The sequence below is a fragment of the Melospiza georgiana genome, unplaced genomic scaffold (genome assembly GCF_028018845.1).
Source record: "Melospiza georgiana isolate bMelGeo1 unplaced genomic scaffold, bMelGeo1.pri scaffold_29, whole genome shotgun sequence".
Lineage (NCBI taxonomy): Eukaryota > Metazoa > Chordata > Aves > Passeriformes > Passerellidae > Melospiza > Melospiza georgiana.
In genome coordinates, this window is record NW_026652215.1 from 7,597,882 (window position 1) to 7,621,925 (window position 24,044).

At 49.3% G+C, this 24,044-nt stretch overlaps 1 pseudogene; it reads left to right on the forward strand.

Annotated features, from left to right (window-relative positions):
• Nucleotides 1–24,044, forward strand: part of LOC131096410 (zinc finger protein 208-like) — a 1,316,393-nt pseudogene that overhangs the window by 1,096,282 nt on the left and 196,067 nt on the right.

The window sequence follows — 24,044 nt, forward strand, 5'->3', positions numbered from 1 at the left end:
ACTAGTAAAACAATTATTAAAAGACTATACTAGGGAAGACAGGTGGGCACACATAACATTAGTCCATCTAGCCAGTAAGGAAGATTTCACTTAGACTCATTCAATAGACCTTCCCTGAGCTCTGTTAGAAGAGATAAAAGTGCTGCAAAGACAGCTCTCATGCAGACAGCCAATGGAGAAACACCTACTCTAGATTTCACAGACATTCTGCAGGGACCTGGGCAATACTTTCTAAAATTTATTGACCACCTTCCACAAGCAATAGAGAAACAAGTTGAAAATCCAAAAGCCAGGAAGGTACTCCTTACTAAACTTGCTGAAACAAATGCTAATAAAACCTGTAAAGACATTTTACCTTCTCTACCACTCAACCCAAAGCCTACCATTGCACAAATGGTCGAGGCATGCACACTTAGGGCATCCCTACACTGTCACGCCAGCCAAGCTAAGGCTACCAGTCAGGGTGTAGTAGACGTGCTAGTAGCCTCCCAAGTTATTCCCTGAAATACACATGAAAAAGGACCTTGCTTTAAGTGTAGGGAGATGGAGCATTTTCAACACAATTGTAAAAATAAAGTCTATTACCGGGGACCTTCTAGGTGTCACAGCCACTGTCCTCACTGCCCCCCTCGTCCACACACTTTCCAACACCAGCAAAACCGCTGGCCTGCAGGAAACCCCACACAGACACAGAAAGGCCCCGCGGGATGACACCAAACATGAGGCCGTTCCGCCCTACTCTCCTCAACACCGTGGAGAACCAGCACAGCGACCTTCTCAGATCCATCAGGACAGCTCGATCGCTGCAGAAAACTTGACAGAAGACAGCTCTGCCCTGGAACCCAAAGGCAGCTGGTAAGAGCCTTTTCAATGCCAATCCATGATATTTATGTTCACCATATTCCAACAGGAAAATACAGGCCTGAAGAACAGGCCAGAGACATTTTGATTTAAACCAACCCCAGGGAAGGGATGGAGACACTCACTATACTACCTGAGGTACTCGCCTTGACATCTTTGCAGGAGATAACTCTCCAGGCTCTATGCTTAGACTTTGCCCTTTTCATTCCAAAAGGAACAGTTATACCAGAGCCAACTTCCTACGGGACATGATCAGCACACCAGTTGATCCAATGGTGATGTGGGCACCTAAAACATGCAGAAATAGACCCGTTCTAAAGTGTGCTTGGTCATTTAAAGCGAGAAAGAGATGTCTTTCAGGAGTATTAGCTACAGGAGTTGACAGCACCATAATTTCCTGCTCTGATTCCCTAAAAGAATGACCCCTGGTCCTAGCTGCTGGGGTAAATATTAGCTAGCAGGGGAGCCACTACCAGCTTCTGGAGTCAAGGTACACTCTGCATGGAAGGTCCTGAGGGCACAGTTGCTACAGTAAGATCATTCGTCACCCGGGCAACAATAACACTTTGGGGAAGAGACCTCTTGTCCCAGTGAGGGACAAGGCTAGAGATCCTATCAATACCTCAGCATTTCTAGACGGGGCCACTGAGCAGCGCGCCACCCTTCAGTCAACCTGGAAGACCAAAGACCCCATATGGGTGGATCAGTGGCCCCTTCTAGGCAGAAAGTTAAAGGCCCTGAAGTCCCTCGTTCAGGAGCAGCTGTCTGTGGGCCACATTGTACCATCTACTAGCCCCTGCAATCCGCCTGTCCCTGACATACAAAAGCCTGGCAAAGACAAGAGGCAGCTACTGCAGGACCTCAGGAAAATCAACGAGGTCATTGAGGACATGGGTGCCCTCCTGCCCAGACTGCCCTCAGCCTCCATGTTACCGCGAGTTTGGCAGATGGTTGTTATACATCTAAATGACTGCTTTTTTGACATCCCCTTGCACCCCAATGAAAGCCTCTTGTTCGCCTTTTGCATCTGTAAATTGACAAACACCTTTTAAAGTGGTACCAGTGAACCGTATTGCCTCAAAAAATGAAGAAGAACCCAACTACTTGTCAATGCCTGGAAGACCGAATTTTATTGTCCAGCTGGAAAAGACAGCCTAATGCTATCATTTTTCATTACATGGACGATACATTAGTTTGTGCAGAAGCTCAAATAATTCTGGATGTTGCAGTACAAGATGTCATCACTGCGATACAGGAGAAAGGTTTTAAGATTGCAGCAGATTAAGTTCAAAGGACAGTCCCTTGGAAGTGTCTCGGCCTAAAACCTGCAGAGAGAACCACACACCACAAATACTGCACATCAAGGATAACCCAAAGACTCTGCCAGAACTCCACCAGCTCTGTGAAAGCATCAGTTGGGTACATTCACTGCTGGGATCCACCCCAAAAGATCCCACGCCACTGTTCCTGCTGATTCTTAAAGGCAGTGAAGGACTCGATTCCCGCGATCATTGACACCAGAGGAAGAAGCAGCTGTACAAAAGGTATCCCGGATGATTCAAACTAAACAGGCACACAGATACCACCCTGATTTTCCTTTCTCCCTGGCAATCCTTGGTGTAAGTCCAAAATTCCATGCATTATTGTTTCAGTGGGATTCAACTTTCTCAGATCCCCACATAGAAATTGAATGCCTTTTCAGAGCACACCAACCTACTAAAACAATAACAACCCAACAAAGAGTTATTGCAGAACTGTTGCAGGAAACGTAGAGAGCGTCTGTGCTCCCTTGCAGGAATAGACCTTGTGAATATTTACTTACTTCTCACTCCAGAGCCCCTCAATTGCCTACTTCAAACATCTGAACCACTGCAATACGCCTTAGATCATTTTTACACATATTACGATCAGCCACCAATTCTACAATCAAAACATTCCTGCGCTGCTCAGAATGTTAAAAATTACCGGAGACCCGGCAAGATCCATTGTAGCCACCGGCCCAAATTGTCAGGAACATGGCCTTCCTTCTCTCAGAGCAGGAGTCAGTCCAAGAGGACTAGAGAGTCTCCACATCTGGCAATCAGACATCACACACTAAGCCCCTTCTGGCAGACTAAAGTACATCCACTTCTCAATCGACACCTTTTACAGTGCAGTTTTTGCCTCTGCCAATGCTGTTGAAAAATCAGAAGAGGCTATAAAATATTACTTTTTAGTTTTTTCCACCTTAGCAGTTCTACAGGAAATTAAAACTGATAATGCTCTTGCTTATACCTCGCACTAATTCCAACAAGCTTCTGACCACTGGGGTATAAAACATGTCACAGGCATTCCACACTCCAGCACATGACAGTCCTTAGCCGAAAGAGCCCACTGAGCCATCAAAAGGATCCTTGATCAACTAAGCTGGGGAGTCCAGATATTATCTTCCATTGAGACACTGGCCAAGGCCTTTTACGTATTCAACTTTTTGAACAACCCATTTATGGAGACAACTCCCCCAGTCATCAGGAATTTTACTAATTCAACTGCAGCCCAATTAAAACACCAGCAACCTGTGTTGAGCAAACACCCCGAATCTAAACAAATTATGTGCCCTTTTCCATTAATTACTTGGGGAAGCGAAGATGCCCTTGTCTTTACAGCAATACTCCTAAGATCGATCCCAGCAAAATACATAAAAACTCTCTCTGGGAACGGTGAGGCAAACACCAGAGCCACCATCAGAAGAACAGAATGGAAGCCTAAGAGGGACAGCAGCAGCCTGGAAAAGAAGAAGGAGAAGGACAGAAGAAGATCTCCAAAGCAGCATTGACCACACACACCAAGACCAAGATAACTCAGACACCACTAACCAGGATCTATGTCTTAACATTTGTAAAAATTATATTTTAGCATTGATACATGAATCTTCTAATAAGCTGTGTTCACACCCTTGGCTTACAGAAGAGAAAGTTTAGTGGGACCACAACTTAAATTTCATCTTCTACTCACTTTATCTGTTTACTTTTAGGACACCCAAGCCTCCAGATACTAAATAAGCTAAAGTCAGAGGATGCTGCCATTGGTTGCTGCTGCAGCAGGAATCTGGATGCTCCTCACTGAGCCGCATGCCTTCAGCTGGGCACTTCCAGAGACAAGCCACAAATTCTTGTCCATGGCCATGCCTGTCAGGCATTTGAAGGCATGTGCTTTTTCTACCTGTTCTCACATAGGGAGTCAGTATACCAGGGCATCCAGCTCCTAAAAGATCAAGGAAACAAGATCCAGATGGAAGGCAACAACGACTGGTTCACTAGACTTGCCAAACACAGGGGTTTCGAGGATGGCTTTCATCTTTAGTTCAGACTGTTGTGTGGGCTTTGTTTTTTGTATTCATCGTGTTGGTTATATTATCCTTTTTGCTAAATGCTTGCAAAACTCTATGGCAGAAGCCTTCTTTCTAGATAACAAAAAGTGGGGGATGTGAGGGCCCAGGGGCCTACCATTGGAACTGTAATACCTCAGGGCAAAGTGACCAAGGTAAAAGAGAGACACCGCTCTAAATGCAATGGTGTTGCCCATGGGCATTTGCAGGCTCATGTTGATGCAGCACGTTTTGTCCGTATCACCCAGTTCAACTGCTGCATATTCCTTATATGTACTCCCTCGGAATGTTCCAACTCTCTTGTATCCATTTGGTCCCGGCTTACTGTAATGATCCTGCACTGTTCACCCCCACAGTGTGTGCCCAGCCCAATTTTGGTCTCCCTCCCTGGACCCTCTTAATGGCAATCCACAGTGGTTAGAGTTCCACAAAAAATCCCACACTCAACTCGTTAACAAGCAGTTTAAGCAAGCGTGCTCCCAGCTCTGTTACTGCAGGTCCCTCACACAGGCTGGCTGTGGACAGGCTGCAGCACAAGAACTGAGTGCACGAGGGAACGTGGCCTCTAATGAAAGGCATGAGTCCCACAGCCCACGCAACCCAAACCAATGCTTGCATGTCTCTACTTTTTCTGTCTTCACTCAGTTCTCAAGCCACTTTCCCCATTTTCTCCGACTGGGTACATGGCTTCTCTCTCTCCTGTCTGCAAGTTAAGCTACATGCATAACCCTGCAGGAACAGCCTGACCCACAGGGAAGTGGCAGAGGACTCTTTGTCAGGATATGCAGTGAGAGGACACGGAGGAATGGGATCAAACTGAAGGAAGTGGATCAGATTTGATGATGGGAAGAAGTTCTTTACTCTTAGGGTGCTTGTCCCTGACACAGGGACCAGTGCAGACAGGCTGTGGATGCCCCATCCCCAGCAACATCCAAGGCCAGGTGGGACAGGGGCCGCAGCAACCTGAGACATTGCTCATCTTGGAACCAGATCATCTTTAGTGTCCCTTCCAAGCCAAATCATTCAGAGATTTGATCATTCTGCCATCCCCATCTCCCACTGCACAGCGCCCCTGAAACTTCAGTGACATCACAGCTCCAAGAGGGTTCCAGGTGGAACGTCCAGGACCTGGAAACGAGCACAGCAGACACTTCACTGGCTGCCAAGGGTCAGTTGCCAATCACTCTGTGCTCTGACCCTCAGCGCGGAGGTGCTTCTGCTGCCTGGGCTAGTCCTGCCACCTGATCTGGAGCACCAATCCCAGCACAATGTGCTCTGCTGTGCCAAAGGAGGTACAGTGCCATGCCAGGCAGGGGGCACCCGGCTTGGGCAGGCTGCAGCCATGTGGGAATGGATGGTGTGGGACAGGAAGCCCAGTGGGAGATTGTGCTGCCCCTTGCAGATTGACAGAGACACTGGGGAGGAGATGGATGTGGACCAGGGGCTGGATGATGAAGAAATGATGGAGGTGGACTCCTCCTCTACTTCCATGTCCTCCACTGTGGAGGACATGGAAGTACACGAGGAGGAGACCACCGAGCAGATGGACGTAGATGTGGAGGATGACACCGAGGACATGGAAGTTGATGAGAAGGATGAGGAGGAGCCCATGGTCGTTGGATGAAGATGGAGCCCCACAGGTAAGACAGGCAGATGCTTCCCACGCCCTGCCCGCACACACACTGGGTCTCCTGACGCCAGGCTGGGGCTGGGCTGGATGGCCCCGCTCAGGGACACGGTGCCCGCAGGGGGCCTGGATTGTGCTGCCGCAAGCACCAGCCCCGGCCTGCCCTGCGCTTGCCTGGGGCCACGCCAGCCCTGCCAGCCCCAGCCCAGCCCCTGGGGCCCAGCTGCCAGCCCTGCTGGGCCCAGTGCTGCCGGCTGAGTCCAGCTCTGCTGCTTCCTTTCTTCCAGGGCTCATGCACATCATGGCACAGATGCCACGCGTTTGTAAATACGTTTGCAAGTTTTCAAGATTTCTGTAAATATGTTTTCTACGTTGCAAGTTTTCTGTAAATATGTTTCGAAGATTGTTGGCCCCTCGGATCTCATGTAATTATGTTCTCTACATTGTTGTTGTTACAGTTATAATGATTGTCATAGCGAAAATTTTTCTGTAAATCCTAGATTTGCTGATCTTCGGCAAATAAATCCTGTTTCTTTTTCAAACCTGACTTCTCTTGGCCATTCCTTTGGGCACGGGCAGCCTTTGCACATATGTGGGTTCCACTTGTTCTGCATTCCCAGGGATGGAGGTCCCTGGGGGTGCTGGCACGGCCACCCCGGGGCTGGGGGTCCCTGTGCACAGGGGCTCCCACTGACACCACTCCTGGCACGGGGCACTGCTGCTCTTCCTGGCCTGGGGCACAGCGCTGTCCCCAAGAGCTCAGCTCTCACCAGCTCTCACACAGGGGGCTCTCACAGCACTGGCCCCTGCAGCCATGCCACCAAAGCAGGCAGCAAACCTTCAGCCACCCTTCCTGCTGCAGCCACAGGCACTCCTGGGCCTAGAGCCGGCAGCAGGCCACAGCCCTGCAAAATCCACCTGCACACTCTCAAGGTCACCACAGGCTTAGCAACTGGGCCACCTGCATCTGGGCTGCTGCAGGGGCTGATCTTTAAGCCTTGCAGCCTCCAAAGGCCCTGGGCTCTACTTCCCAGCCTGCTCTGCACTGCCCTGAGCCCACATTGTTCCAGAGACAAAAGCCAGGCCAGGGCATCCTCACCCTGCCCACATTCCTGCTGCTGCCAGCGGCCACGGGCCCCTGGACCCCACTCGGGTCACAGCTGCAGGGACAGGGCAGCCTGTGCTGGGCAAGGGGCCACGGGGCTTTGGGCCCTGGGGCTGCTGCTGCTGCTGCTGCTGGGGGCCATGGGCCCAACAGGGCCCCGAGCTCAGCCCCTGCCCGGGCAGCTGCCCCCAAGGCCCCACACTCCCCGAGCATCCCCATCACACCTGCCAGGGGGAAATCCCACAGGCTTCAGGAAAGAAATTCCCCATAGTGACTAAACCAAGGGGTCCAAGGGGAAAGTCAGCACCAGCTGATGTTTACAGCACCTTCACAATGGTGGCTGCAGGGCAGGTGAGATCTCCATGGCCTCTGGCAGCGCCTGCTCTGCACGTGAGCCTGTGCGGCTGCTCCCAGTGGGACACAGCACCGGGCTCAGGCCAGCCCTCAGCCCCTTACAGCTGTTCCCAAGGAACAGGCTCACAAAGCATTTCCAGACCACTTCCTATAGATATTTCAAAGGACTACATGTCATTCAAGGAAGTCACCTTGCACATTTAGTTTTGGTGTCGTGGCATGAGAAGCCATGAAGGTGCCTCTGAATGTGCACTCTTGGAACTTTTACTGCCATCCCAAAGGGAACACAAAGGACAGGCCTCTGCTTTCAGCACTGCTGAGCTCCTCAATGAAGTCAGCAATGAAGTCTCAGGAAGCAGTAGTTTTTTGGAGGTCCAGGGGCCTACCACTGCAACTCTAATACCTCATTATTACTATGACGAATTTAAGTAAGTTGCGGCACCCCTCTAAAGCAATGATCTTGCCCATTGGCTTTTGTAGGGTCATGGGGATTCAGGTAATTTTCATGATATCATGAAGTTTTTCTTTCCTTATATGTACTCCCCTAGGTGTTCTCCCCTTTCTTATCCTCTATTGGTCCTAAGTTACTGCATACAAGGTCCTTTTTTCCCGCATATAAAGCCTTGTGTGCCCAGCCCATTTTTCTCTCCCTCCCTGGACCCTCTCCAGCACAAACCACACTGTTTTGAGTTCCACACAAATGCTCCTCTCTTGCCTCATCCATCATCCATTCAAGCAAGCCTGCTCCCAGCTCTGGGAGTGCATGTCTCTCACAAGGCTGGCTGTGGACATGCTACAACAAGGGGTGCCCAAACAGGGACCTTCTTTGAGAACTCCTGAGAGCGATTCCAGTGACGATTCAACTGTTCCACAGTCATGGGACAGAAGACGCCTTGGGTCAGCTCTGCCCTGGAGTGAGAGCTGAGTTTTATCAGGGCTTGCTGAAGGCAGCGTTGGCACCCTCCAGCAGCAAGAGGGCCGACTCGATGGACAAAGCCCACAGGATATTTTGAAACACCTGCATCCAGAGCCACCAGAGCAGTGAGCTGGGGGACAGCCACCAGCAGTGCAGGATCTTTGGGTGATATTTTAGTCCTGTGGGTGGGCCACCCTTTACATCAGGGGCAGCTCTGGGTAACAAATTATCCAAAGACGAGAGGAACATATATGTTCAAGTTAGGGAGGTTCTCCTTTCAGAATGGAAGACTTTACTAAGGGCAGTTTGAAGTCATTTGTTCATTGGCTGTTTACGGAGCTCCCAGACATTTCTGTTGATTCAGTTCGTCATGTAGCATTTTGGGACTGAGTTAAGGAAAGACTCTATTTTTAGAAAACTCAGAGAGTGATAAGAGTCGCAACATTTTCCACAATTTTTCACATGTTTTATGGAATTTTCTCAAGAGTTCAAAGTTCTTATATTCAATCCAGTCTTTGCATTCTGCCCACAGCATTCCTGAACCCACTGACACCATCAGGATGAGAGACAGAAACTGCTGTAAAGCACAGATGAGCCAGCTGCTGTCTGACATCTCCCCTCTTTCTCTACCCCCTGCCCACATCTGTACGGATCACACAGGCTTGGATTCTACCCTAACCCATTCTCCAGTACCTCTCCTCACTGGATCCCCCTCAGATAGCCCACAAAATGGAGTCTTTCCTCTGGAGGGGGTCGTCTATGTCAAACTCCCTCCCACCCCCGGCTCTCTCATCAAATCCTCCCCCTGTGTTGGATCCCACCCATGCGTCAGGAACCACCCCTGCACTGGGATATCCAGCGCGTCCTTGCCTAATCCCGCTGCCCTACCCCCTCCAACTCAGCCCCTTGCGGATCCCACACTGTCGGAGCCGGAAGTGTGAGGGACGGTAACCGGAAGGCCGCCATCTTGGCTACCAAAGGCCCACAACACTGGGCCTGGCCAGGCACCCCAAGGCCCCGCTCTTCTGCCAGAGACCAAGTTCCCTCTTCTGGAGAGGAGAGGGAAGGTTCATCCCACCTTCAGCATGAGCCTGAGGATTCTTGGACAAGAATGTGGAAGCTGGCGGCTGAAGAGGGGGACTGGGAATTGGTAGCTAAAATACAAGCAGCACTGCTGCAGTAGCAGAGGGGGACTAAGCCCCAATTGGAAGCTCTCATACATAGCAGATGAAAGACCTTTATAAAGCAGCACAATACCATGGGAGGGGCTTGCCCTATATTAATCATTTGTTAAATAACATCTATCCAATACATGTGTTGTTGCCCCACAATTTGCGCCATTTTATGCACATCCTACTTTCTCCAACTGATATTATTCTGTGGGAAGGAATGGGGAAAAAACTACTACAACAACTATTAAAAGACTATGCTAGAGAAGACAGGCGAGCATACCTAACACTAGACCATCTAGCCAGGGAGGAAGATTTCACTAAACCTAATTCAATAGACCTTCCCTGAGCTCTGTTAGAAGAGACCTGCAGGGACGTTGGAAATCCCTTCTAAAATTTATTGATCCCCTTACACAAGCAATAGAGAAGTTGAACATCCAAAAGCCAGGAAGGTACTGCTTACTAAACTTGCTGAAACAAATGCTAACAACACCTTTAAAGACATTGTACCTTCTCTACCCCTCAACAGAAAGCCTACCATTGCACAAATGGTCGAGGCATGCACCATTAGGGCATCCTTATACTGTGATGCTAGCCGAGATAATGCTTCCTGTCACAGTGTAGTAGAGGTGCTAGTAGCCTCCCAGCTTATTCCCTGGCACACACATGAAAAAGGATCTTGCTTTAAATGTGGAGAGATGAGGCATTCTCAATAGAATTGTAAAAATACAGGCTATTACGAGAGACCTTCTAGGTGTCACAGCCACTGCCCCCCTCGTCCACACGCTTTACAACACCAGCAAAACCACTGGCCTGCGGAAAACCCCACACAGACACAGAAAGGCCCCGCGGGATGACACCAAACGTGAGGCCGTTCCGCCCCACTCTTCCCAATATCGTGGAGAACCAGCACAGCGACCTTCTCAGATCCAGCGGGACAGCTCAATCACTGCAGAAAACTCGACAGAAGACAGCTCTGCCCTGGAACCTAAAGGCAGCATGTAAGCGCCTTTTCAATTCCCATCCACGATATTTATGTTCACCATATTCCAAAAGGCAAATACAGGCCTGAAGCATGGCCCAAAAACATTTTGATTTAAACCAACACCAGGGAAGGGATGGAGACATTAACTATACTACCTAAGGTACTTGCCTTGACGTCTTTGCAGGAGATAACTGTCCAGGCTCTATGCTTATACTGTCCACTTTTCATTGCAAAAGGAACAGTTATAGCCAGTGCCTACCTCCTACGGGACATGATCACCACACCAGCTGATCCAATGGTGCTGTGGGCACAGACAACAGGCAGAAACATTCCCATTCTAAAGTGTGCTTGGTCATTTAAAGCGAGAAAGAGATGTCTTTCACGACTTATTAGATAGAGGAGCTGACATCACGATACCTTCCTGCTCTGATTGGCTAAAGAATGGCCCCTGGTTCCAGCTGCTGGGGTAATTTTAGCCATCGGGAGAGCCACTACCAGCTTCTGGGGTCAAGGTACCATCTGCATGGAAGGTCCTGAGGGCACAGTTGCTACAGTAAGATCATTCATCACCCAGGCACCAATAACAATTTGAGAAGAAGACCTCTTGTCCTAGTGGGGAACAGGGCTAGAGATCCTATCAATACCTCAGCATTTCTAGACGGGGCCACTGAGTAGTGTGCCACCCTTCAGTCAACCTGGAAGACCAACAACCCCATATGGGTGGATCAGTGGCCCCTCCCAGGCAGAAAGTTAAAGGCCCTGAAGTCCCACGTGCAGGAGCAGCTGTCTGTGGGCCACATTGTACCATCTACTAGCCCCAGCAATGCCCCTGTCCTTACCATATGAAAGCTTGGCAAAGACAAGAGGCAGCTGCTGCAGGACCTCAGGAAAATCAACGAGGACATCGAGGACACGGGTGCCCTCCAGTCCAGCCTGCCCTCAGCCTCCATGATACCCCGAGACTGGTAGATACTTGTTTTACTTCTAAATGACTGCTTTTTTGACTTCTCCTTGCACCCCAATGAAAGCCCCTTGTTTGCTTTTTCCATCCCCAAATCGACAAGCACCTTAACAGAGGTACCAGTGGACTGTATTGCCTCAAGGGAATGAAGAAGAACCCAACTACATGTCAATGCCTTGCAGCCCAACTTCTTTCGCAAAGCCGGAAAAGATGTCCTAATGCTATCATTTTTCATTACATGGACCATATATTAGTTTGTGCAGAAGCTGTGATCATTTTGGACTTTGCAGTACAGGATGTCATCACTGCGGTACAGCAGAAAGGTTTTGAGATTGCAACAGATAAAGTCCAAAAGACAGACCCCTGGAAGTATCTTGGCCAAAAATGCACAGAGAGAACCATCACAGGCTAAAAACTGCACATGAAGGACAACCCAAAGACTCTGCATGAATTCCACCAGCTCTGTGGAAACATCAGTTGGGTATGCTCACTGCTGGGAATCACCACAGAAGATCTCGTGCCACTGTTCCTGCTGCTCCTTAAAGGCAGTGAAGGACTCAATTCCCGTCATCACTGACACTGGAGGCGAATGCAACTGTACAAAAGTATCCTGGGTGATTCAAACTAAACAGGCACACAGACACCACACTGATTTTCCTTTCTCCCTGGCAATGCTTGGTGTGAGTCCAAAATTCCATTCAGTATTGTTTCAGGGGACTCAACTATCTCAGATCCCCAAATACAAATTGAATGTGTCTTCACCAACCTACTAAAATGATAACAATACAACAGAAAGGTATTACACAATTATTCGGGAAAGCTAGAAAACATCAGTGCTCCCTTGCAGGAAGAGACCTTGTGAATATATACTTCGTTCACACTCCAGAGCACCTCAATTGCCTACTTCAAACATCTGAACCACTGCAATACGCCTTAGAGAGTTTTTAAACAGGCAAAGATCAGCCACCAATTCTACCATCAAACCATTTCTGTGCTGCACAGGATGTTCAAAATTACCCGAGACCCGGCAAGATCCATTGTAGCCACCTGCCCAAATTGTCAGGAACATGGCCTTGCTTCTGTCAGAGCTGCAGTCAATCCAAGAGCACTAGAGAGTCTCCACATCTGGCAATCAGACATCACACACTAAGCCCCTTTCGCCAGACTAAAATACATCCACGTCTCAATCGACACCTTTTCCACTGGGATTTTTGCCTCTGCCCATGATGGTGAAAAATCAAAGATGCTATAAAATATTACTTTTTAGTTTTTTCCACCTTAGCAGTTCCACAGGAAATTAAAACTGATAGTGCTCCTGCATATACCTCACACTGATTCAAACAAGTTTCTGTCCACTGGGGTATAAAACATGTCACAGGCATGCCACACTCCACCACACGACAGTCTGTTGCCGAAAGGGCCCACTGAGCCATCAAAAGGATCCTTGATCAACTAAGCTGGGGAGTCCAGATATTATCTTCCATTGAGAGACTGCCAAGGCCTTTTATGTATTCAACTTTTTTACCAACTCATTTATGGAGCCAACTCCCCCAGTCATCAGGCAGTTTACTAATTCAGCTGCAGCCCAATTAAAAGAACAGCCACCTGTGTTGATCAAAGACCCTGAATCTAAACAAATTTATGGGCCCTTTCCCATTAAATACTTGGGGAAGAGAAGATGCCCTTGTCTTTACAGCAACACTCCTAGGATCGATCCCAGCAAAATACATAAAACTGTTTCTGGGAACGGTGAGGGAAACACCAGGGCCACCACCAGAAGAACAGAATGGAAGCCTAAGAGGGACAGCAGCAGCCTGGAAAAGAAGAAGGAGAAGGACAGAAGAAGATCTCCTAAGCAGCATTGACCACACACACCAAGACCAAGATAGCTCAGACACCACTAACCAGGATCTATGTCTTAACATTTGTAAAAATTATATTTTAGCATTGATACATGATTCTTCTAATAAGCTGTGTTCACACCTTTGGCTTACAGAAGAGAATGTTTAGTGGGACCACAACTTAAATTTCCTCTTCTACTCACTTTATCTGTTTACTTTTAGGACACCAACGCCTCCAGATACTAAATAAGCTAAAGTCAGAGGATGCTGCCGTTGGTTGCTGCTGCAGCAGGAATCTGGATGCTCCTCACTGAGCCGCATGCCTTCAGCTGGGTGCTTCCACAGACAAGCCACAAATTCTTGTCCGTGGCCATGCCTGTCAGGCATTTGAAGGCATGTGTTTTTTCTACCTGTTGTCACATAGGGAGTCAGTATACCAGGGCATCCAGCTCCTAAAAGATCAAGGAAACAAGATCCAGATGGAAGGCAACTACGACTGGTTCACTAGACTTTCCAAACAAAGGGGGGATGAAAGGCTGGCTTTCATCTTTACTTAAGACTCTTGTGTGGACTTTGTTTATTGTATTCATTGTGTTGGTTATATTATCCTTTTTTGCTAAATGCCTCCAAAACTCTAGGGCAGAAACCTTCTTTATAGACAACAAAAAGGGGGGAGTTGTGAGGGCCCAGGGGCCTACCACTGGAACTGTAATACCTCAGGGCAAAGTGACCAAGGTAAAAGAGAGACACCGCTCTGAATGCAATGGTGCCACCCATGGGCATTTGCAGGCTCCGGATGATACAGCTCGTTTGTTTCGTATTACCGAGTTAAACTGCTGTGTTTTCCTTATATGTACACCCCCTGGAAGGTTCTCCCCTCTCTTCTACAGTTTTGGTCTTGGCTCACTGCAATGCTACCCTGATTTTTCTCCCATTTTCCATCTGTGTGCCCAGCCCCAATTTGTCACCTTCCTAGACCCTCTTCAGGGCAAACCACAGTGTTTGCAGTTCCACACAAAGATCCCTCACTCGCCTTGTTCACCAGCAGTTTAAGCAAGTGTGCTCCCAGCTCTGGGAGTGCAGGTCCCTCACAGAGGCTGGGTGTGGGCAGGCGGGAACACAGAAACTGAGTGCACGAGGGAACGTGGCTTCTAATACAAGACATGAATCCCGTTGCCCACCCCAACCAATGCCTTGCATTTTTCTACATTTTCTGTCTTCTCTCATCACACGTGTCATTTTCCCCATTTTCTCTTACTGGGAACTTGGCTTCCCTGTCCTGTCTGCAGGTCCAGCCACAAGTGTGACCCTGCAGGAACAGCCTGACCCAGGGAATTAGGAGAGGACTCTTGGTCAGGAACTGTAGCGACAGGACAAGGGGGAATGGGATCAAACTGCAAGAGGTAGAGGAGATTTGATGATGGGAAGAAGTTCTTTACTCTCAGGGTGCTTGTCCCTGACACAGGGACCAGTGCAGAGAGGCTGTGGATGCCCCATCCTCAGCAACATCAAAGGCCAGGTGGGACAGGGGCTGAAGCAACCTGAGACATTGCTCATCTTGGAACCAGATCATCTTTAGTGTCCCTTCCAAGCCAAATCATTCAGAGATTTGATCATTCTGCCATCGCCATCTCCCACTGCAAAGCGCCCATGAAATTTCAGTGACATCACAGCTCACAGAGGGTTCCAGGTGGAACGTCCAGGACCCAGAAACGAGCACAGCAGACACTTCACCGGCTGCCAAGGGTCAGTTGCCACTCACTCTGCACTCTGACCCTCAGCGCTGAGCTGCTGCTGCTGCCTGGGCTTTCCCTGCCACCGGCTCTGGTGCGCCAATCCCAGCAAGATGTGCTCTGCTGTGCCAATGGAGGTACAGTGCCATTCCAGGCAGGGGTCACCCGGCTTGGGCAGGCTGCAGCCATGTGGCAATGGATGGTGTGGGACAGGAAGCCCACTGGGAGATTGTGCTGCCCGTTGCAGATTGACAGAGACACTGTGGAGGAGATGGAAGTGGACCTGGGCCTGGCTGAGGATGAGATGATGGACGTGGACTCCTCCTCTACTTCCATGTCCTCCACTGTGGAGGACATGGAAGTAGAAGTGGAAGACAACACCGAAGAGATGGAGGTGGATGCGGAGGATGACACCGAAGAGATGGAAGTCGATGAGAACGAGGAGGAGCCCATGGTCCTTGGATGAAGATGGAGCCCCACAGGTAAGACAGGCAGATGCTTCCCACGCCCTGCCCGCACACACACTGGGTCCCCTGACGCCAGGCTGGGGCTGGGCTGGATGGCCTCGCTCAGGGACACAGTGCCGGCAGGGGGCCTGGATTGTGCTGCCACAAGCACCAGCCCCGGCCAGCCCTGCCCTTGCCTGGGGCCACGCCAGCCCTGCCAGCCCCGGCCCAGCCCCTGGGGCCCAGCTCCCAGCCCTGCTGGGCCCAGTGCTTCCAGCTGAGTCCAGCTCTGCTGCTTCCTTTCTTCCAGGACTCATGCTGAAGATGGCACAGATGCGATAACTTTGTGAATACGTTTGAAAGTTTAGAAGTTCCTGTAAATATGTTGACCATGTTAGAAGATTTCTGTAAATACGTTTTGAAGATTGTTAGCCCATCGGATCCCATGTAAATATGTTCTGTACATTGTTGTTGTTGTTGTTATAACAATTGATATAATGGCACTTGTACTGAAAATCCTGGATTTGCCGATCTTCGGCAAATAAATACCGTTTCTTTTTCAAACCTGACTTCTCTTGGCCATTCCTTTGGGCACGGGCAGCCTTTGCACATATGTGGGTACCACTTATTCCACGTTCCCAGGGATGGAGGTCCCTGCAGGTGCTGGCACGGCCACCCCGGGGCTGGGGGTCCCTGTGCACAGGGGCTCCCACTGACACCACTACTGCCAATGGGCACTGCTGCTCTTCCTGGCCTGGGGCACAGCGCTGTCCCCAAGAGCTCAGCTCTCACCAGCTCTCACACAGGGGGCTCTCACAGCACTGGACCCTGCAGCCATGTCAGCAAAGCAGGCAGCAAACCTTCAGCCACCCTTCCTGCTGCAGCCACAGGCACTCCTGGGCCCAGAGCCGCCAGCAGGCCACATCCCTGCAAAATCCACCTGCATGCTCTCAAGGCCACCACAGCCTTGGCAACTGGGCCACCTGCATCTGGGCTGTTGCAGGGGCTGATCTTTAAGCCTTGCAGCCTCCAAAGGCCCTGGGCTCTGCTTCCCAGCCTGCTCTGCTCTGCCCTGAGCCCGCTTTGTTCCAGAAACAAAAGCCAGGCCAGGGCATCCTCACCCTGCCCACATTCCTGCTGCTGCCAGCGGCCACGGGCCCCTGGGCCCCGCTCGGGTGACAGCTGCAGGGACAGGGCAGCCTGTGCTGAGCAGGGGACACGGGGCTTTGGGCCCTGCTGCTGCTGCTGCTGCTGCTGCTGGGGCCATGGGCCCAACAGGGCCCCGAGCTCAGCCCCTGCCCGGGCAGCTGCCCCCAAAGCCACACACTCCCCGAGCATCTCCATCACACCTGCCAGGGGGAAATCCAATGGGCTTCAGGAAAGAAATTCCCCATAGTGACTAAACCAAAGGATCCAAGGGGAAAGTCAGCACCAGCTGATGTTTACAACACCTTGACAAAGGTGGATGCAGGGCAGGTGAGATCTCCAGGGCCTCTGGCAGTGCCTGCTCTGCACGTGAGACTGTGCGGCTGCTCCCAGTGGGACACAGCACCGGACTCAGGCCAGCCCTCAGCCCCTTACAGCTGATCCCAAGGAACAGGCTCACAAAGCATTTCCAGACCACTTCCTGTAGATATTTCACAGGACTACATGTCATTCAAGGAAGTCAACTTGCACATTTAGTTTTGGTGTTGTGGCATGAGAAGCCATGAAGGTGCCTCTGAATGTGCACTCATGGCACTTCCACTGCCATCCCAAAGGGAACACAAAGGACAGGTCTCTCCTTTCAGCACTGCTGAGCTCCTCAATGAAGTCAGCAATGAAGTCTCAGGAAGTAGTAGTTTTTTGGAGGTCCAGGGGCCTACCACTGCAACTCTAATACCTCATTATTACTATGACGAATTTAAGTAAGTTGCGGCACCCCTCTAAAGCAATGATCTTGCCCATTGGCTTTTGTAGGGTCATGGGGATTCAGGTAATTTTCATGATATCATGAAGTTTTTTCTTTCCTTATATGTACTCCCCTAGGTGTTCTCCCCTTTCTTATCCTCTATTGGTCCTAAGTTACTGCATACAAGGTCCTTTTTTCCTGCATATAAAATCTTGTGTTCCCAGCCCCATTTTCTCTCCCTCCCTGGACCCTCTCCAGCACAAACCACACTGTTTGGAGTTCCACACAAACGCTCCTCTCTTGCCTCATCCATCATCCATTCAAGCAAGCCTGCTCCCAGCTCTGGGAGTGCACATCTCTCACAGAGGCTGGCTGTGGACATGGCACAACAAGGGGTGCCCAAACAGGGACCTTCTTTGAGAATTCCTGAGAGCGATTCCAGTGACGATTCAACTGTTCCACAGTCATGGGACAGAAGATGCCTTGGGTCAGCTCTGCCCTGGAGTGAGAGCTGAGTTTTATCAGGGCTTGCTGAAGGCAGCGTTGGCACCCTCCAGCAGCAAGAGGGCCGACTCGATGGACAAAGCCCACGGGATATTTTGAAACACCTGCATCCAGAGCCACCAGAGCAGTGAGCTGTGGGACAGCCACCAGCAGTGCAGGATCTTTGGGTGATATTTTAGTCCTGTGGGTGGGCCACCCTTTACATCAGGGACAGCTCTGGGTAACAAATTATCCAAAGACGAGAGGAACATATATGTTCGAGTTAGGGAGGTTCTCCTTTCAGAATGGAAGACTTTTACTAAGGGCAGTTTGAAGTCATTTGTTCATTGGCTGTTTACGGAGCTCCCAGACATTTCTGTTGATTCAGTTCGTCATGTAACATTTTGGGACTGAGTTAGGGAAAGACTCTATTTTTAGAAAAATCAGGCAGTGATTAGAGTCGCAACATTTTCCACAATTTTTCACATGTTTTATGGAGTTTTCTAAAAGTTATAATATTCAATCCAGTCTTTGCGTTCTGCCCACAGCATTCCTGAACCCACTGACACCATTAGGATGAGAGACAGAAACTGCTGTAAAGCACAGATGAGCCAGCTGCTGTCTGACATCTCCCCTCTTTCTCTACCCCCTGCCCACATCTGTACGGATCACACAGGCCTGGATTCTACCCTAACTCATTCTCCAGTACCTCTCCTCACTGTATTCCCCTCACATAGCCCACAAAATGGAGTCCCTCCTCTGGAAGGGGTCGTCAATGTCAAACTCCCTCCCACCCCCAGCTCTCTCATCAAATCCTCCCCCCGTGTTGGGTCCTACCCCTTCATCAGGAACCACCCCTGGACTGGGATCCAGCGCTTCCTTGCCTACTCCCGCTGCCCTACCCCCTCCAACTCAGCCCCTTGCGGATCCCACACTGTCGGAGCTGGAAGTGTGAGGGGCAGTAACTGGAAGGCCGCCATCTTGGCTACCAAAGGCCCACAACACCGGGCCTGGCCAGTCACCCCAAGGCCCCGCTCCTCTGCCAGAGACCAAGTTCCCTCTTCTGGAGAGGAGAGGGAAAGTTCATCTGACGTTCAGCATGAGCCTGAGGATTCTTGGACAAGGATGTGGAAGCTGGCGGCTGAAGAGAGGGACTGGGAATTGGTAGCTAAAATACAAGCAGCACTGCTGCAGTAGCAGAGGGGGACTAAGCCCCAGTTGGAAGCTCTCATACATAGCAGATGAAAAACCTTTATAAAGCAGCGCAAGACCATGGGAGGGGCTTGCCCTATATTAATCATTTGTTAAATAACATTTATCCAATACATGTCTTGTTGCTCCACAATTTGCGCCATTTTATGCACATCCTACTTTCTCCAACTGAAATTATTCTGTGGGAAGGAATGGGGAAAAAACTACTACAACAATTATTAAAAGACTATGCTAGAGAAGACAGGCGGGTACACCTAACACTAGACCATCTAGCCAGGGAGGAAGATTTCAGTAATCCTAATTCAATAGACCTTCCCTGAGCTCTGTTAGAAGAGACCTGCAGGGACCTGGGAAATCCCTTCTAAAATTTATTGATCCCCTTACACAAGCAATAGAGAAGAAAGTTGAACATCCAAAAGCCAGGAAGGTACTGCTTATTGAACTTGCTGAAACAAATGCTAACAACACCTTTAAAGACATTGTACCTTCTCTACCCCTCAACAGAAAGCCTACCATTGCACAAATAGTCATGGCATGCACCATTAGGGCATCCTTATACTGTGATGCTAGCCAAGATAATGCTTCCTGTCACGGTGTAGTAGAGGTGCTAGTAGCCTCCCACGTTATTCCCTGGCACACACATGAAAAAGGATCTTGCTTTAAATGTGGAGAGATGAGGCATTCTCAATAGAATTGTAAAAACACAGGCTATTACGAGGGACCTTCTAGGTGTCACAGCCACTGCCCCCCTCGTCCACATGCTTTACAACATCATCAAAACAGCTGGCCTGCGGGAAACCCCACACAGACACACAAAGGCCCCGCGGGATGACACCAAACGCGAGGCCATTCCGCCCCACTCCCCCCAACATCGTGGAGAACCAGCACAGCGACCTTCTCAGATCCAGCGGGACAGCTCAATCACTGCAGAAAACTCGACAGAAGACAGCTCTGCCCTGGAACCCAAAGGAAGCTGGTAAGAGCCTTTTCAATGTCAATCCACGATATTTATGTTCACCATATTCCAAAAGGCAAATACGGGCCTGAAGTATGGCCCAGAGACATTTTGATTTTAACCAACACCAGGGAAGGGATGGAGACATTAACTATACTACCTAAGGTACTCACCTTGACGTCTTTGCAGGAGATAACTGTCCAGCCTCTAGGCTTATACTGTCCACTTTTCATTGCAAAAGGAACAGTTATAGCCAGAGCCTACCTCCTACTGGACATGATCACCACACCATCTCATCCAATGGTGGTTTGGGCACAGACAACAGGCAGAAACAGTCCCATTCTAAAGTGTGCTTGGTCATTTAAAGCGTGAAAGAGATGTCTTTCATGACTTATTAGATACAGGAGCTGACATCACAATAACTTCCTGCTCTGATTGGCTAAAAGAATGGCCCCTGGTTCCAGCTGCTGGGGTAATTTTAGCCATCGGGAGAGCCACTACCAGCTTCTGGGGTCAAGGTACCATCTGCATGGAAGGTCCTGAGGGCACAGTTGCTACAGTAAGATCATTCATCACCCAGGCACCAATAACAATTTGAGAAGACCTCTTGTCCCAATGGGGAACAGGGCTAGAGATCCTATCAATACCTCAGCATTTCTAGACGGGGCCACTGAGTAGTGTGCCACCCTTCAGTCAACCTGGAAGACCAACAACCCCATATGGTTGGATCAGTGGCCCCTCCCAGGCAGAAAGTTCAAGGCCCTGAAGTCCCACGTGCAGGAGCAGCTGTCTGTGGGCCACATTGTACCATCTACTAGCCCCAGCAATGCCCCTGTCCTTACCATATGAAAGCCTGGCAAAGAAAAGAGGCGGCTGCTGCAGGACCTCAGGAAAATCAACGAGGACATTGAGGACATGGGTGCCCTCCAGTCCAGCCTGCCCTCAGCCTCCATGATACCCCGAGACTGGTAGATACGTGTCATACTTCTAAATGACTGCTTTTTTGACTTCTCCTTGCACCCCAATGAAAGCCCCTTGTTTGCTTTTTCCGTCCCCAAATCGACAAGCACCTTAACAGAGGTACCAGTGGACTCTATTGCCTCAAGGGAATGAAGAAGAACCCAACTACTTGTCAATGCCTTGCAGCCCAACTTCTTTCGCAAAGCCGGAAAAGATGTCCTAATGCTATCATTTTTCATTACATGGACCATATATTAGTTTGTGCAGAAGCTGTGATCATTTTGGACTTTGCAGTACAGGATGTCATCACTGCGGTACAGCAGAAAGGTTTTGAGATTGCAACAGATAAAGTCCAAAAGACAGACCCCTGGAAGTATCTTGGCCAAAAAAGCACAGAGAGAACCATCACAGGCTAAACACTGCACATGAAGGACAACCCAAAGACTCTGCATGAATTCCACCAGCTCTGTGGAAGCATCAGTTGGGTATGCTCACTGCTGGGAATCACCACAGAAGATCTCGTGCCACTGTTCCTGCTGCTCCTTAAAGGCAGTGAAGGACTCAATTCCCGTGATCACTGACACTGGAGGCAAAAGCAGCTGTACAAAAGTATCCTGGGTGATTCAAACTAAACAGGCACACAGATACCACACTACTTTTCCTCTCTCCCTGGCAATCCTTGGTGTGAGTCCAAAATTCCATTCAGTATTGTTTCAGGGGCACTCAAAAATCTCAGATCCCCAAATACAAATTGAATGTGTCTTCCGAGCACACCAGCCTACTTAAATGATAACAACAGAAAGGTATTACACAATTATTCAGGAAAGCTAGAAAACATCAATGCTCCCTTGCAGGAAGAGACCTTGTGAATATATACTTAGTTCTCACTCCAGAGCACCTCAATTGCCTACTTCAAACATCTGAACCACTGCAATACACCTTAGACAGTCTTTAAACAGGCAAAGATCAGCCACTAATTCTACCATCAAACCATTTCTGTGCTGCACAGGATGTTCAAAATTACCCGAGACCCGGCAAGATCCAGTGTAGCCACCGGCCCAAATTGTCAGGAACATGCCCTTGCTTCTGTCAGAGCTGCAGTCAATCCAAGAGCACTAGAGCGTCTCCACATCTGGCAATCAGACATCACACACTAAGCCCCTTTCGGCAGACTAAAGTACATCCACGTCTCAATCGACACCTTTTCCACTGGGATTTTTGCCTCTGCCCACGCTGGTGAAAAATCAAAGATGCTATAAAATATTACTTTTTAGTTTTTTCCACCTTAGCAGTTCTACAGGAAATTAAAACTGATAGTGCTCCTGCATATACCTCACACTGATTCCAACAAGTTTCTGACCACTGGGGTATAAAATATGTCACAGGCATGCCACACTCCGCCACAGGACAGTCCATTGCCAAAAGGGCCCACTGAGCCATCAAAAGGATCCTTGATCAACTAAGCTGGGGAGTACAGATATTATCTCCCATTGAGAGACTGGCCAAGGCCTTTTATGTATTCAACTTTTTGACCAACTCATTTATGGAGCCAACTCCCCCAGTCATCAGGCAGTTTACTAATTCAGCTGCAGCCCAATTAAAAGAACAGCCACCTGTGTTGATCAAAGACCCTGAATCTAAACAAATTTATGGGCCTTTTCCCATTAAATACTTGGGGAAGAGAAGATGCCCTTGTCTTTACAGCAACACTCCTAGGATCGATCCCAGCAAAATACATAAAAACTCTTTCTGGGAACGGTGAGGCAAACACCAGAGCCACCACCAGAAGAACAGAATGGAAGCCTAAGAGGGACAGCAGCAGCCTGGAAAAGAGGAAGGAGAAGGACAGAAGAAGATCTCCTAAGCAGTGCTGACCACGCACACCAAGACCAAGATAGCTCAGACACCACTAACCAGGATCTATGTCTTAACATTTGTAAAAATTATATTTTAGCATTGATACATGATTCTTCTAATAAGCTATGTTCACACCCTTGGCTTACAGAAGAGAAAGTTTAGTGGGACCACAACTTAAATTTCATCTTCTACTCACTTTATCTGTTTACTTTTAGGACATCCAAGCCTCCAGATACTAAATAAGCTAAAGTCAGAGGATGCTGCCGTTGGTTGCTGCTGCAGCAGGAATCTGGATGCTCCTCACTGAGCCGCATGCCTTCAGCTGGGCGCTTCCACAGACAAGCCACAAATTCTTGTCCATGGCCATGCCTGTCAGGCATTTGAAGGCATGTGTTTTTTCTACCTGTTCTCACATAGGGAGTCAGTATACCAGGGCATCCAGCTCCTAAAAGATCAAGGAAACAAGATCCAGATGGAAGGCAACAACGACTGGTTCACTAGACTTTCCAAACAAAGGGGGGATGAAAGGCTGGCTTTCATCTTTACTTAAGACTCTTGTGTGGACTTTGTTTATTGTATTCATTGTGTTGGTTATATTATCCTTTTTTGCTAAATGCCTCCAAAACTCTAGGGCAGAAAACTTCTTTATAGACAACAAAAAGGGGGGAGTTGTGAGGGCCCAGGGGCCTACCACTGGAACTGTAATACCTCAGGGCAAAGTGACCAAGGTAAAAGAGAGACACCGCTCTGAACGCAATGGTGCCGCCCATGGGCATTTGCAGGCTCATGTTGATGCAGCACGTTTTTCCGTATCACCCAGTTCAACTGCTGCATATTCCTTATATGTAGTCCCTTGGAATGTTCCAACTCTCTTGTATCCATTTGGTCCTGGCTTACTGTAATGATCCTGCACTGTTCACCCCCATATTGTGTGCGCAGCCCCCTTTTGGTCTCCCTCCCTGGACCCTCTTAATGGCAATCCACAGTGGTTAGAGTTCCACAAAAAATCCCACACTCAACTCGTTAACAAGCAGTTTAAGCAAGCGTGCTCCCAGCTCTGTTAGTGCAGGTCCCTCACACAGGCTGGCTGTGGACAGGCTGCAGCACAAGAACTGAGTGCACGAGGGAACGTGGCCTCTAATGAAAGGCATGAGTCCCACAGCCCACGCAACCCAAACCAATGCTTGCATGTCTCTACTTTTTCTGTCTTCACTCAGTTCTCAAGCCACTTTCCCCATTTTCTCTGACTGGGGACATGGCTTCTCTCTCTCCTGTCTGCAAGTTAAGCTACATGCATAACCCCGCAGGAACAGCCTGACCC